At 39.1% G+C, this 13,942-nt stretch overlaps 1 pseudogene across 1 annotated transcript in view; it reads left to right on the top strand.

Annotated features, from left to right (window-relative positions):
- Positions 1-13,942, top strand: part of LOC146480427 (furin-like) — a 35,671-nt pseudogene that overhangs the window by 5,582 nt on the left and 16,147 nt on the right. Inside the window, exons 3-8 of the transcript XR_014864706.1 lie at positions 1,892-1,963; positions 3,744-3,821; positions 8,131-8,256; positions 8,906-8,967; positions 11,563-11,651; positions 12,842-13,020. The product of XR_014864706.1 is annotated as a furin-like (transcript). The remainder of the gene's footprint in view (positions 1-1,891; positions 1,964-3,743; positions 3,822-8,130; positions 8,257-8,905; positions 8,968-11,562; positions 11,652-12,841; positions 13,021-13,942) is intronic.

Below are 13,942 nucleotides of genomic sequence, written 5' to 3'. Positions count from 1 at the left end.
ACCGGTTAAACCGGGACACTACAGTGTAATACGCTGGCATATTTTTGCGCGTTCTCTTGACCTTATTTGGTAAAATGATGCAATAGTGGAAGAATACAATGAGATAACGACAGACTATCGACCGACTATCGGTCGTTATTATATTGGCCATCAACTGATATGACGACTGATATAGCGGTACGCTATGTACACGAATGTCGATCGAGATAAGGACGAAGTGTCGAAAAAACATCGATAGAATATTGACCGATATATCGGCCGATACTATCGGCCGGTAAGCGGTGAAATATCGATGAAGTATCGGTGATGTGTCGGTGTATTGCTATCTATATCGGCCGACAGCCACCTCGGTCGATACGACGACCACCATAGCGAACATCAACAGAGTCATCCCCAATTATCGACCGAGTAGCAACCGAGGCTCGACCGAGATATCAACCGTGAGTCGACCGACATATCGACCGTTACTATCGATCAAGGCTCCCTATAAGACACAAGATCCGCTTTGTGCTGATAATTTTTCCCGCCTCTTCCGCTTCTGCTTCGGCCTAACAGCTTTGCTTGACGAGTTCGGCCTCAGTTTCCGTGTTGTTTTTCTCATAATGACTACAGATTACAAAATCGACGTACAACAAACACAGCAGATATTCAACAAAAAGGTGATGGAGTTGATTACTCTACCGAACGCGAGTATGTGCAAAACTGCGAAAAAAATTTTCACAGGAGGTAACCGAAAAAAAAAAGTAAAATGCAAACTGATTTGCTAATTTTCCATAAAGGCGTCAGGGGGCGGTACTTATTTATGTAGCGAGAATTTTTTTCAAGCGCTGTTTTCTCAAACTTTAATTCTCGCTTGGAGGGGACACTCTCAAGAGTTACAACTATCCTGACCTGGAGAAAAAAAACAAACTTCCAAAATACAAAAATCGCGTTGAGTTGGAACTCTTGAACGAAGATCTGGACCTTCAAGTTTCGGCTTTACAGAAAACCTGGGAATTTATTTTCTTGGAACAGCAATGAAATATTTGAATACCCAGTTCTATAAGCATTAATTTGATAAAGGGTTTGGGTATCTATGATGTAACTGAGAGGCGCTACATCCATTAAACTGAAGCCACCCCTGAAGGTACACGGTAACCTTAAGTATACACGTATAACAAATTTTCAAATTTAAGCTGGATCTGATCAACAGAAATGCTTGCTGCTTGATTTTTTAGAATTCTTTCAAAGATCTTGGGGTCCGAGTTCGAGGTTCGTACTCTAAGTTATGGACCGAGCGCGAAGCGCACGGGCCATATATCAACGAGAAAAAGCGAGGATCCGTAACTTAGAGTACAGACCGAGAAAACGAGGTTAGTAAGATGATTTATTATATCTCTTTGGTTAATCGGGCGCCCAGGAAAGGAAACTTTCAAGTTTAGCGGGCTGTACAGCGAAATTCGGCCGCAAAATTGACCAATCACACTTCGCGTACTAACTGAGAGATTTAATAATATTTCTTACCGCTTATCTTGCATTTGATACTCTACTTTCTCACTTTTGTAAGTCAAATGCCCGGATGTTTTCATTGCTTTGCTTACAATGGTAATAAGTCCTTTTCTAAGGGACAGAGACGTTGATAACGTCATTACACAGTAGACGTTAAAAAATGGTAAGAACTATGTCCAGTGACACAATCGTCTATGGCTAACGTACCAATTTTTTTCCAATCACATTTTCACGTCATCTAGTTCTAATCTATAACTGGCAAACGCGCGAAAAAAATGGTATCTCAGATACCATTTTTTTCGCGCGTTTGCCAGTTATAGATTAGAGCTAGATGACGTGAAAATGTTATTGGAAATTTTGTTAATTTTTACTTATTATATTCGTAAAAAATTATTATTTATAGGTTGAATGGTTTATGCAGCAGAAAGAAAAAAAGTATCAACTTTTGTCCACAAGATTTAACTGGGATAAGTTTGTGAGTTACAACATTTTTTTCTTACAGTGAAGTCCATTGCCGAATCTTAACTGTTTCTACTTTATATTTAAGAACTCTTTATCTGTATGTTGAAAGAAACTAAATTAATTATTATTTTTGCCAAATAGTAAACTCCCTTGAAGTAGAATACCAGAACTTGCACTGTAGACACAATGATAAAATAGTTTTTACTAATCCCTCTTAGAGGGGTGGCTCTACGTTGCCCAAGCATGAGAAGTCCAGCCTTCCAGTTATAACTGGAGGAAAAAAATCCCTTGTTAAATTTCTAGACTTTCCGGGATTGTCGGGTGTCCTGGAAAACAAGAAGAGCTTTGGAGGCTCGAAAAATTACCCGAGAAGCTTTAATTTGGGAACGTGAAATTTAAACCTTTGGATAAAATGAACAGGATTTCCTGAGTGCAACTCCCTGTTCGTTTAGTCTGGCTTTTTCAGACTACACAGTTCCCTGGAAATGAAATGAAATGCCATTTATATACCGCACACATCAAAAGGCCTCATGGTGGTTTACAACACAGTGGGGAAATTTTTTTTCAGACTGCTCGTACAGGTGGCGCCGTTTACAATTAATGAAGTGATGAGTTGTGAATGCCCCCGAAGTGAATGTGAATTTTGAGATAGACATTAGTAGATGCTATCTCAGGTGTTGCTATGAAATTGACAAAGCTTCCAAGCTCTCCAGGATTTCTGGCTTGCGATCCTAGAACTCACAACTTTTAACTCACTGTTAACACACTAGTAGTATTTGCTTGATTGCGTAGAAATCATTTCCTACTCGCAAAAAGGTCAGTTGAAAAAGATATTGTCTGACTGTCAGTGCCTATTTCTAGGTATTCTATAATTTTGATTGTGTGCAGTAGCCTAGAGGATACTTTGAAAACTTTGGAAATACTTTTCCAAAAGATTACGTGATTTAGTTAATATGCTCACTTGACAATGCCTGTGATATTTTATAAAATAGACATACCGTAAATGCTCGAATTAGCACCCCTTCAAATAAGCACCCCCTTTCAAATTGGCGGCCCCCTTGAGGCTAAAAGTATTGAATAAACGCCCCCTTTCAAATAAGCGTCCCACACCCCTCCCCAAGAAAAAAAACAAAAACAAAGAATATACGGTATGCAGTACAGGCATCTTTAATGAATAGATCAAACAGTACAACTCTTGGACCCTTAAAGTATGGCAGGTTTTCTTCTCATTTCTTCGGGGGAAATATCCATGTGAGTGCATAGACCTTTCCCTTTAGTAAGTTCCTCGTGAGGATAGCGATACCAAAATGGAACTAGAATAGAAGGATTTTAAAACCAGAACTTAGTGGCAGCAGGACCTTGAAAGTGACCATACAGATTTGTGTTTCTCCTTATAGATTCGTTTCACTTTTCTTAATTTTTGTACTTGAAATAAAGTCAATTTTAGTCTGGACCGAAATTTGAAGAGAAAAAATAAGCACCCATTCAAATAAGCGCCCCCCTTTGAATTTGCGACCCCCTCTCGACCCAAAAAATTAAATAAGCGCACCGGGCGCTAATTCGACCATTTATGGTATTCCCTTTTGCCGTGGCTCTGTGCGGGTATAGATCACAGAAGACGTCGAAAAGTGGTAAGAACAATACCAGTGACACAATCGTCTATGGCTAACGTACCACTTTTACCAATCACATTTTCACGTCATCTCTGATCATTAACTGACAAAAGCACAAAAAAGTGGCATCTACTTGTTGATTTTTACTTATTGTATTTGTAAAAATGTAATATTTTACAGGTTGAATGGATAAAAAAACCGGATCAACTTTTGTCCACACGTTTCACAGACCCGTTATTTAAGGAACAGTGGTATATTGTGAGTTACAACATATTTTTCTACTTACAATGAAGTCCATCGCCAAATCTTAACTCTTTCTTTTAGATCTCTTTATTTGTTTGTAGAAAGAAAGTAAGTAAATTATTACAATGCCAAATAGTGAACTCCCTGGAGGTAGGATACCAGAACCCGCATTGTTGACACGCAATGATAAAATATTTCTTATTAATCCTTCTTATAGAATTGTCTGTTCGTTACCTAGGTGCGAGAAGCGAAGGCCTTCCGGGGATTACTTGGGGGAAATTTAGGATACTCTTAGGTGCAAAGAGGCCCTTTAACTTTCTAAACTTTCCAGGATTGTGGGTGTCCTGGAAAACAAGAAGGGCTTTGGAGGCCCGATAAATCACAATATTAATTTTTAATAGGGAGTAGAATATTGTCGAGGAAAAGGTTGTTGTTGGGTAGAATATTGATTTAGAATTGGACTTACGATATGTCATTTCCAGTTTTAGACAGAGTGGGTGAAAATAACCTCAATCATGTTTTTTTGAGACTTTCAAAAGATTGTGATAACAACTGACTCAAAATGTTTCAGAATAATCATACTGAGAAAAATGTTCGTATTTTCATGTTTTGACAGATTCATCATTTGAATTTTGAAAGCTTTAATTGTATGTAATGGTTGGACAATGAACGCGAGTGTTCTATGGATTATTGTGACAGGAGCATAGATAAAAGGCAACGTGGGCTTTTAAAGCCGCTGTGATCTTCTATCTAATGCGAGTGACACTATATCTCATAGGACACGAACTTTCATTGTCTAACGGTCGTAGAATATGCTCACATTCACAAGGACCCCATATATTTTATATTTTGCACATTCTATTTATGAAAGTATTTTAATTCTATCATTAACACTTCGGAAATAACATCAGGCGCGTAGCAAAGGTTCCGATAGGGGTGTTCGTTGAGCCCCAAATCTTGCTGAGCGCCAGAGGCGCTCTTACTAGGGGCATGCTCCCCCGGAAATTTTTGAAAATCTAGGTTCCCAGAAACCTCATTTCCTGCATTTTGAGACCCATTTTAGGCAAATCACAACTTTGTTTTACAGCAGCTTTTTAAGCTATATACATCATTTTGACGGCATAATTGTTTCAAACAAAGAAATAATTGTTTCAAACAAGAAAGTTCAATGTACATTCCGCGCCCTGTCAAGTTCTGATAGCTACTCGATCTGCTGATAGTCATACACCAAGCTGGTAAACTGCATCATTCTCGGGTGTAGGCCTTCGAACAAACTGACTATCTCGTCAAGATTGACAGGCAAAGGGAAAGGGCTTCGAAAAATACTCTTGCGTTACAGCATAGAAATGACAGGAAGAGAGTAGTAATCTCATTTGTTCAATTGTTAATTGCCAGTTGTCAATTGTTCAGTTTGAGACCAAGCCTAATGTGAGACTGGCATCGTTGCGAGAACTATAAAGAACCAAGTCAGAGTCCTAGAGGCATTGGATGAAAATCCGAAGACGCACTTTTGTATTCTTCTTCCAATATTTGAAACCGAAGAATCTATGGATTGTGAAGAATGCTGAAGCAGCCGTCGACAAACGACAAATTTTTATTGAAAAGACTATTTGAGAAGCCTCATGTACCTGACGAAGACGACGAAGAAAAAGATAGCAACCAAGAGTACGATAAAACTTAGATATTAGGCCCGTTTGACATAAAACGAACGTAAATAAACGCATTTAAAAATGAAAGAATCGAAGTTGCGACGTGAGCTTCCGACACATGGACGAGGAACGCACTCTCTTGTGAACGTGGTGCACGCCCAAGTTACAAAAGGCTGTAAAGAAAGGGCACGGTTCCTTCTACATGTACAAGGTGTGGCATGATATAAAGCTAGCCCATGCCCGATTTTTTTTCTTCGATATCGTTAGGCCATGGGCCAAAGTGTCGACGCAGCAGTCACTTGACGTATCTCATGGGAAGGCCTGTTGTTGTTTTCTTTTTTCTGCTTTCCTTTTCTTTTCGTTTTCGTTTACTTCTATTGTTCTTATTAGAATCTCTTATAACCACCTTTCTTTTTCCATCATTTCTTCGTTTCTCTTTGACCAACTTTGGTTTCGTTTGTGGTCCCCCTCAATCTTTTCTTTATTGCTTTCACATTCTTGGGTTTTCTTCACTTCGCCATCCTCGGTATACCTCATTTTGATGCTCTACATTTTTGCAACGCCACCTTTCATTTTTTTAAACTTTAACCTGTTCTTTGTTTCTAACTTCCACTGCCTCACTTGGTCTCGCCTTTTAATGAGATCTGTGATTGGCAACTTAAAAACATAAAAAATGAATTAAAAAGACATTCCACTATTAAAGCTTACCGCAAATGCATAATTCTAAAATGTTTTTCATAAATGTTTTTACGAAATCGTTTGTTCCACGATAGAAAGTTCTTTTGTTTTTTAAACTAAAACTCCTTTCAGCTGAACGCCTTAAGCAATTTATTTTTAACTCCCTTTGTTACATACTTACTTTAATCATCTTTCTCTGAAAGTGCTTTTGAAAGATAATTTCAACATATGTCATTTTTGCTCAAACAGAGTTCAAATTTGCTGAATTGCTGAAAGTTTAAGCGTGCACTTGGTTTCCCAAACATTTCACCGTGATTGGGTTGGGTTAAGATTAACAACGAAATAAATACATTCAATCATTCAATTGATTTACTACTTTCCAAATCTCAGTTCTTTTTAGTGTTTTCCAAATCTAAAATCAGGGGCAAATCATTTAACAGTCATTTTGCCTTACTTAACTTCAGAGTGTAAACAGAGTTTGATCTGCTTACAGGGAAAACCGCGGGAAGTTTAAATTATTGCTTCCTCATAAGGTTTTACAGCGTTTCCAAAAGTACTCGATTGAAGAGTATTTTCAGGGCACTTTCCTTTTCGAACCAGTTTAAGTCTTTTTACTGTCAAAATTTCTTCGACATTCGGAAAGCAGTAAATTGATTCAACTCAGAATCACTACGATCAGATCCTTAATGTTTCTGTATGCATGTTTCATTCCACATGGGTGATTTTTTTCTGCATTATTAACTGTTAATTAATACTAAAATAAAGACGATTTGTTAGTAAAAAGAAGAAAAAGAGCCTTTTACAAGTGTTGGTCTCCCTATTGAACAATACGTGACCAGCGCTGGACAAATTTCACCTCGGAAGGATGCCGGACTTCAGTTGGGATGAGCAATCCGTGTCTCAGGTGAATCGAATATGTTAATGCAGTAAAATTTTTCAACATTTTTCGCAAATCCTGCACGTCAAACAGTGAGTCGTCCTGTTCATCGCCACGACCCTATGCTTTTCGCTTGCCGTGGCATTTCAATTTCTTTTTTCTTTAATTTTTGTCTGCAGCCTTAGTTTTTTAAGCGGGTGGCGATGATTTAACATTTTCGACATGTTGAGCGGAAGGCCACAGACGAGAAGCAAGCAAAAAGAAACAAAAGTCAAATGTTCTCCATTGTAGGCTAGGGTTAAATAAAGAGGCAATATATTACTTTTGTTGTAGTGTGAAACAAAACAAAGTTTGACTAACGCCCATTTGAAATTCCTGATGCGTAAACCTTAATGGTTCCTATCGATTTTCGCAGTTCTCTTGAAGCCTACTTTTTTATTTTATTTTATTTTATTTCATTAGCTTCGCCAACTTAATATAGATATACATAAACAAAACAAAAAATGTAAATGATACAATACAGGCAGGGACTCTGCAACAGCTAACGCAAATTACTGCGGGCCCGGAACACATAAAATTGAAATAAAAAATTGCAATAGAATTAATGAGTAGTTAGAAGCAACAATCAATGTTTCTTGTCAGATTACGGGCTTTGTTGCAACTTGTGCAGATAGACTTTACTTCGAACTTTACCTCGTTTTTCCGGGTGAAAATGCTCTTTTAAAGTTACAGGCATTGGGAAGGGTACCTCGGTCACAGAGACAACGAAGCAAATTCCTAACGATACGACTGTCGCGGTGTGCAGATGAGAATATAAATATTTGAATTTTGAATTAATTTGAATATTATGTGTCTATTAATTTCGATCACGTGCGCTGAATACGGCTTTCTCGTTGTTCCTCCTCTAGAGGTTTCCGTATATCGGTACCCCTTACTACTCGCCTTATTTTGTTTCAATGAAGTTGAAATTTGGAGGTTGTCAAAGTATTTATTTAGCTGATGGATAACGGATTTCATTTGAGAATCTTTAGACTCGATGATGATTAATATCCAAGTTATAAATCATTACTGAATTTAATAAATGATTTGTTTTTGGAATGGTAATCTCATTATCTGTCAGGTGAGACAGGAAAAGCCAACATACAACATTACTTCAGTGTGGAAGACATACACAGGGAAAGGAATCCTGGTGGCAGTGGTCGACAATGGAGTTGATGGGAATCATCCTGAACTTTCTTCTAACTATGTACTAAGCTCGCAGTTTTCTGTTTTTTGTCATGTTTAATATTGCCGACATAATTTTAAAGCTATTCCCCAGTGAACAATAGAAATGAGAGTGAATATACTTTCCTTTGCCTTGAGTTAGATCTTGAATTCTAAGGATAGGGCTCAAACATATGACCACTCAATGATGGAAGCATTACATCTCCTTGCAGTCCAGTTCCATGCTCCGATTAACCCCCCCCCCCCCCCCACCAGATTTTTGGAAATGTAGGTCAACCCTTGGAAATACAATTTAAACTCCGTTCTCCTAAACCACTTTCGTGTTGGATTGTCATTTCCAGGTTTTGAAGGGGAAAATATTGATTTAAATAGGCATAATATTAACATGTTGTCATTCCACAAAATACTCAAAGAATGTATTACATGGAATAAATTTTCTATTGTGTTAGATATTGGTTTTATCAGGAAACCAACAACAACAATTTGCACTTCTTTGCAAGCACACGATAGTTCCTTCAGTGGCAAGTTCAATTTGCAAAATACATTATTTTCCAGAGATGAGCTGAAGTCCAAGATAAATTATCTACAATTATCAAACGAATCATTTCCACACTTGCATGCTGCTTATTTACGTTTTATTTGTATTAAAAAGAAAATTATTTGATTCCTAGAATTCTACAGCAAGTAAAGATTTTGTGGAAGGTGATGGAAATGGTACGCGGATAGTGTCAGGGTATGTGGTTTCCATTCTAAGGCTACTTCCTATGTTCAAGGGACAAAAATGTCAAAAAAAAATCTTGGACCAAATTAAACTTTCATTACTCTTTACTCTAAAAATTCGAAAAACAGCATTTAAAAATATTGAATTGATACAATATTCTTTTTAGCGAATGCATTTAAAAATGAAGTGAATAAATTACTCGGGTGTCATAATCTCTTAAATGAGTCTCCGCCTAAGGCAAATTTTTGCGACTTTTCGGCTTGATTGCCTGAAACTCGCAGACAAATAAGTCTTCATCAAACCTACATTTGCTAGAAATTGGTAATTGGTTTTAAAAGTTTATTTGAGTTGAACTTCTATTCGCTCAACGGAAAGTTTTGTTTTTTTTTTGTTTGTTTTAAGCGATTTTCCGCGAATTGTGATTCTTGCTGGCAGGCGCTGCTCCTTCATGATCAATTCATTAGCTAGCGCTATTACGAGCTGGTATGATTCCCTGCTTACAAGCATTTGTTAGCCAAATTCATATCGAGCACTTGATTTTGGGGAAAATTTATTTACTTTGGACGAATTCATAGGGTTTGTACAGTTGACGAGCAAAGCAGTTAAAGGAATTTTGATACTCACAATATTCGTCGCTTACGCAATACTTCTTGCATATCTTAGGCTGCACCAACTTTCAAAACTCCTAAATCCAAATCCACTGAAACATCAAGAAAACCTGTGTTGTCCTTTGATAACTGGAGTGCAAAATAGGCTAACTAGAGTGCTAGTCAGGCTAACCGGAGCGCTAGTCAGGCTTACTGTAGTGCTAGTCAGTCTAGCTGGAGTGCTAGTCAATCTAATTGAAGCGCTAGTCAGTCCGAGTGGAGCGCTAGTTAGGCTAACTGCAGTGCTAGTAAGTCTAACTAGAGCGCTAGTTAGGCTAACTGCAGTGCTAGTAAGTCTAACTGGAGCGCTAGTCAGTCTAACTGGAGCGCTAGTTAGGCTAACTGGAGAGCTGGTCAGGCTAACTGGAGTGCTAGTCAGTGTACCTGGAGCGCTAGTCAGTCTAACTGGAGCGCTAGTTAGGCTAACTGGAGTGCTAGTCAATCTAACTGGAGCGCTTGTCAGTCTGACTGGAGCGCTATTCAGGCTAAATAGAGTGCTAGTCAGTCTAACTGGAGGGCTAGTCAGTCTAACTGGAGTGCTAGTCAGGCTAACTGGAAAGTTAGTCAGGCTAACTGGAGTGCTAGTCAGTCTAACTGGAGGGCTAGTCAGGCTAACTGGAGTGCTAGTCAGTCTAACTGGAGTGCTAGTCAGTCTAACTGGAGTGCTAGTCAGTCTAACTGGAGCGCTGGTCAGGCTAACTGGAGTGCTAGTCAGTCTAACTGAAATGCCAGTCAGTCCAACTGGAGCGCTAGTTAGTCTAACTGGAGTGTTAGTCAGTCTAACTGGAGCGCTAATCAGCCTAACTGAAATGCTAGTCAGTCTAACTGGAGTGCTAGTCAGTCTAACTGGAGTGTTAGTGTAACTGAAGTGCCAGTCAGACTAACTGGAGTGTTAGTCAGGCTAACTGGAGTGTTAGTCAGGCTAACTGGAGTGTTAGTCAGGCTAACTGGAGTGCTAGTCAGGCTAACTGGAGTGCTAGTCAGGCTAACTGGAGTGTTAGTCAGGCTAACTGGAGTGTTAGTCAGACTAACTGGAGTGTTAGTCAGGCTAACTGGAGTGTTATTTAGGCTAAGTGGAGTGTAAGTCAGGCTAACTGGAGTGTTAGTCAGGCTAACTGGAGTGTTAGTCAGGCTAACTGGAGTGTTAGTCAGACTAACTGGAGTGTTAGTCAGGCTAACTGGAGTGTTAGTCAGGCTAACTGGAGTGTTAGTCAGGCTAACTGGAGTGTTAGTCAGGCTAACTGGAGTGTTAGTCAGGCTAACTGGAGTGTTAGTCAGGCTAACTGGAGTGCTAGTCAGGCTAACTGGAGTGGTAATCAGGCTAACTGGAGTCCAAGTTAATCTAATGGGAGTGCTAGTCAGGCTAACTGGAGTGCAAGTTCATCTAACTGGAGTGTTTTTAGGCTAACTGGAATGCTGGTCAGACTAACCGGAGTGCTGGTCAGGCTAACTGGAGTCACTGTGGTAATCAGGCTAACTGGAGTGCAAGTTAATCTAATGGGAGTGCTAGTCAGGCTAACTGGAGTGCAAGTTCATCTAACTGGAGTGTTTTTAGGCTAACTGGAATGCTAGTCAGGCTAACTGGAGCGCTAGTCAGGTTAACTGGAGTGCTAGTTAGGCTAACTGGAGTGCTAGTTAGGCTAACTGGAGTGCTAGTCAGATAGGGGGGTAAAGAGTAGAAAGCGTCCTTAATTCCTTTTCACTAGGCGTAGCCACATCTTTCTTAATGCTAAAAATACCCCCCAGTATTATAATAAAAAGTTGCTCCATGTTTTAATCTTACCTTAAAGGTTACGTCTCTAAACTGAGGTCAAAGCGGGAGTTTCGCAGGTATCCCAAAATAATCCTTAAGGTTTGGCTGTAAATTTTTTCATTTTGGTGAACACCGAATATAAGATAAAGTTCGGGAAAATAACTGTATATTTTTTTAACTGAATTCCTTTTCATCTGATAATTCTAGGCATGGCAATAACTGTGCTGGCGTAATAGCTGGTGTAGCTAATAACGATTTGTGTGGTGTAGGACTGGCTTATAACGCTCAAATTGCAGGTACGTCGGCTGCAATTAGATCAATAAGTTTAAGTTATATACTATAAGAACGAGAATTCATACCTTCTAGCTGCCCTAGCCCATTCCTTCACTTCAAATCAATTGTCCACCCCGCCCTAGCTTCGCGAGGTTTTGCGAGTCACGTATTTCTAGTATACTAGCCCATGGTGTACTGCAAGTGATGCGATTACTGGTTGCTTAAGCTTGAAGAGAAATAAAATAAACGAGGATGACAAATAGAATTCACAAACATAGAAGATGGTCTCTTTCTAGGAACAGTTTTATTAGGTCAGATATCAAGGGAGATTTTCTTGCCACAATCTTGTGAGAATGAACATTAATTCTGTTTGTAGTGGATAAAAATGCAAACCTGTGAAATACAAACATGAAGTAAAAGGTGCTCTTTCCCAGCTTATTTCTCTCCCTCTTTTCCAGTAGTAGTGTGAAAGTCTTTAAATTATACTTGAAACACAATGGCTTGGAAAAGTCATGATAGCGTGTTTGTCAATTAAAGGCTGTAAAGGCTGGGATTAATTCTGGTCACATTGATTTACAGCTTTAAAAAAGGCAAAGGGACATTTCCTTTGAGCCGAATACTTGTTGCGGTAGACATCATACAAGTTATCTTCATTGTGAGGCTGATACCAGTCTTTTTAGTTATAGTTCACAGACTACAGGCTACAAACTTGTGACCAAAGGTGTAGGTTGCTTCAACAACTTGCTGATAGCCCTGGGTGGAAAGATAGTTTACTTTACATGAGACTGGATGGAATAAGTTTATCCCCGGACGATTTCATCTTGTTTTACCTTACAGGGATGAGGTTTTGTTCTGAGATCGGAAAAATTCATGTAAACCCCCAAAATTTTGTTACTCTGGAGGATGACCGTGACCGTTAATTTCATTCAGCCCAGGATCAATGAAAGCACGATTATTTAGACAACAACAATTATTTTTCTGAAGAGGAACACATCCCTGGTTCTGCGTATATCAGTTTTCAAATGTCGTGTTTTGAGAGCCATTCGACCAGATCTATTAGCGAGCGTTTCCTATAACCGGTTTTGATGCCTGACACACTCTGCATATCGCTTAAGATCACGTTAATCATGGGTGCGTCATTGACCAACCCTATTTTCCAACAAGGTGCAAGTAACTAATTCAAATTGTAAGCTTTTCATTTCTCATGCCTCAGGAATTCGTCTCTTTGATGATGGTGTCAGGTCAACTGATGCCACACAGGCTGCTGCGTTAACACATAAAATAGAAATGGTTGACATTTACTCAAACAGTTGGGGACCAAGGGATTCAGGCTGGGAAGTTATGGGTCCTGGAGTGTTGACCAGCAGAGCTTTGAAACTTGGGGTAGAAAAGGTAAAGATGATTTTCAGGATAGAAAATAATTACCGGTATACATTTGGTTGCTAAGAATGGCACTGAATAAAAGTGCAATTAATGCAAGCAAATTATGGCGAGAGGAGCATAACATGACACTACATCCCCCCTCCCTTTGTGGATAACAAGCAATAGCATGAGGACAAAAATATACACACATATTAATATATAGTAACTTAACTCGATGGATTGTTCTTCAACCATAATCAGCGTTCAATGAGTTTTCAATGCCTTAAATCTCTTATAATATCCAAAAAATAATAATAATAATAAATAAATAAACACTGACATCCGGGAGGATTAGTGTTCAGCAATGTCACTCTGTAATTCTGGAAATCAATAATGTCTTTGAGATCCACGTAACATAGTCCTTGAGGTAACTTGGTTTTTTACCTTGCCTCTTCGAGCCCCTGACAGGTTGTTCTTATACAGTTGTTCTTTCTGTTGCTGTGCTACAGTTACTATTAATTCCCTCCTGTTTTCTTGGTGTTTCACCGTTCTGTGGCAGTCTCTTCACATGTGAAGTGTTGCGTGAGTACTGGATGCCTTCTTGGTATTTTACAATTAAGTTGTTCCCATGTTTGCTGTCAACTGTGTGTGAGTCTGGGTCAAACCAAGTTGACAATTTGTCTTTTCTCTCCTGGTTTAGTAGTTCTTAATTTCGAGGGAGTACCTCCGAGTTCTTCGCACTTCTCCTGGCATAAGCAACGTTCTTGCTCTTTTGCTCATTATCTCCGTCACGCACTTCTTGTTTTTCGTTTACATCACTCAGCTCTGGAGATTTATTTAGTGCGTATTTTCAGGCCAGACAGTCATCAGGGCTTACACCAGTCGTTGGATGCGGTAGGCTGTCCAAGGCTGCTAGGTAGATTTGAGTTCGTCTCTTCTGCATGTGCAATCT

The sequence above is a fragment of the Pavona decussata genome, unplaced genomic scaffold, assembly GCF_977016875.1.
Source record: "Pavona decussata unplaced genomic scaffold, jaPavDecu1.1 SCAFFOLD_53, whole genome shotgun sequence".
NCBI classification, from domain to species: Eukaryota; Metazoa; Cnidaria; class Anthozoa; order Scleractinia; family Agariciidae; genus Pavona; species Pavona decussata.
The sequence above is the reverse complement of the archived record's forward strand: the minus strand, read 5'-3'. Positions and strand labels throughout refer to the sequence as shown.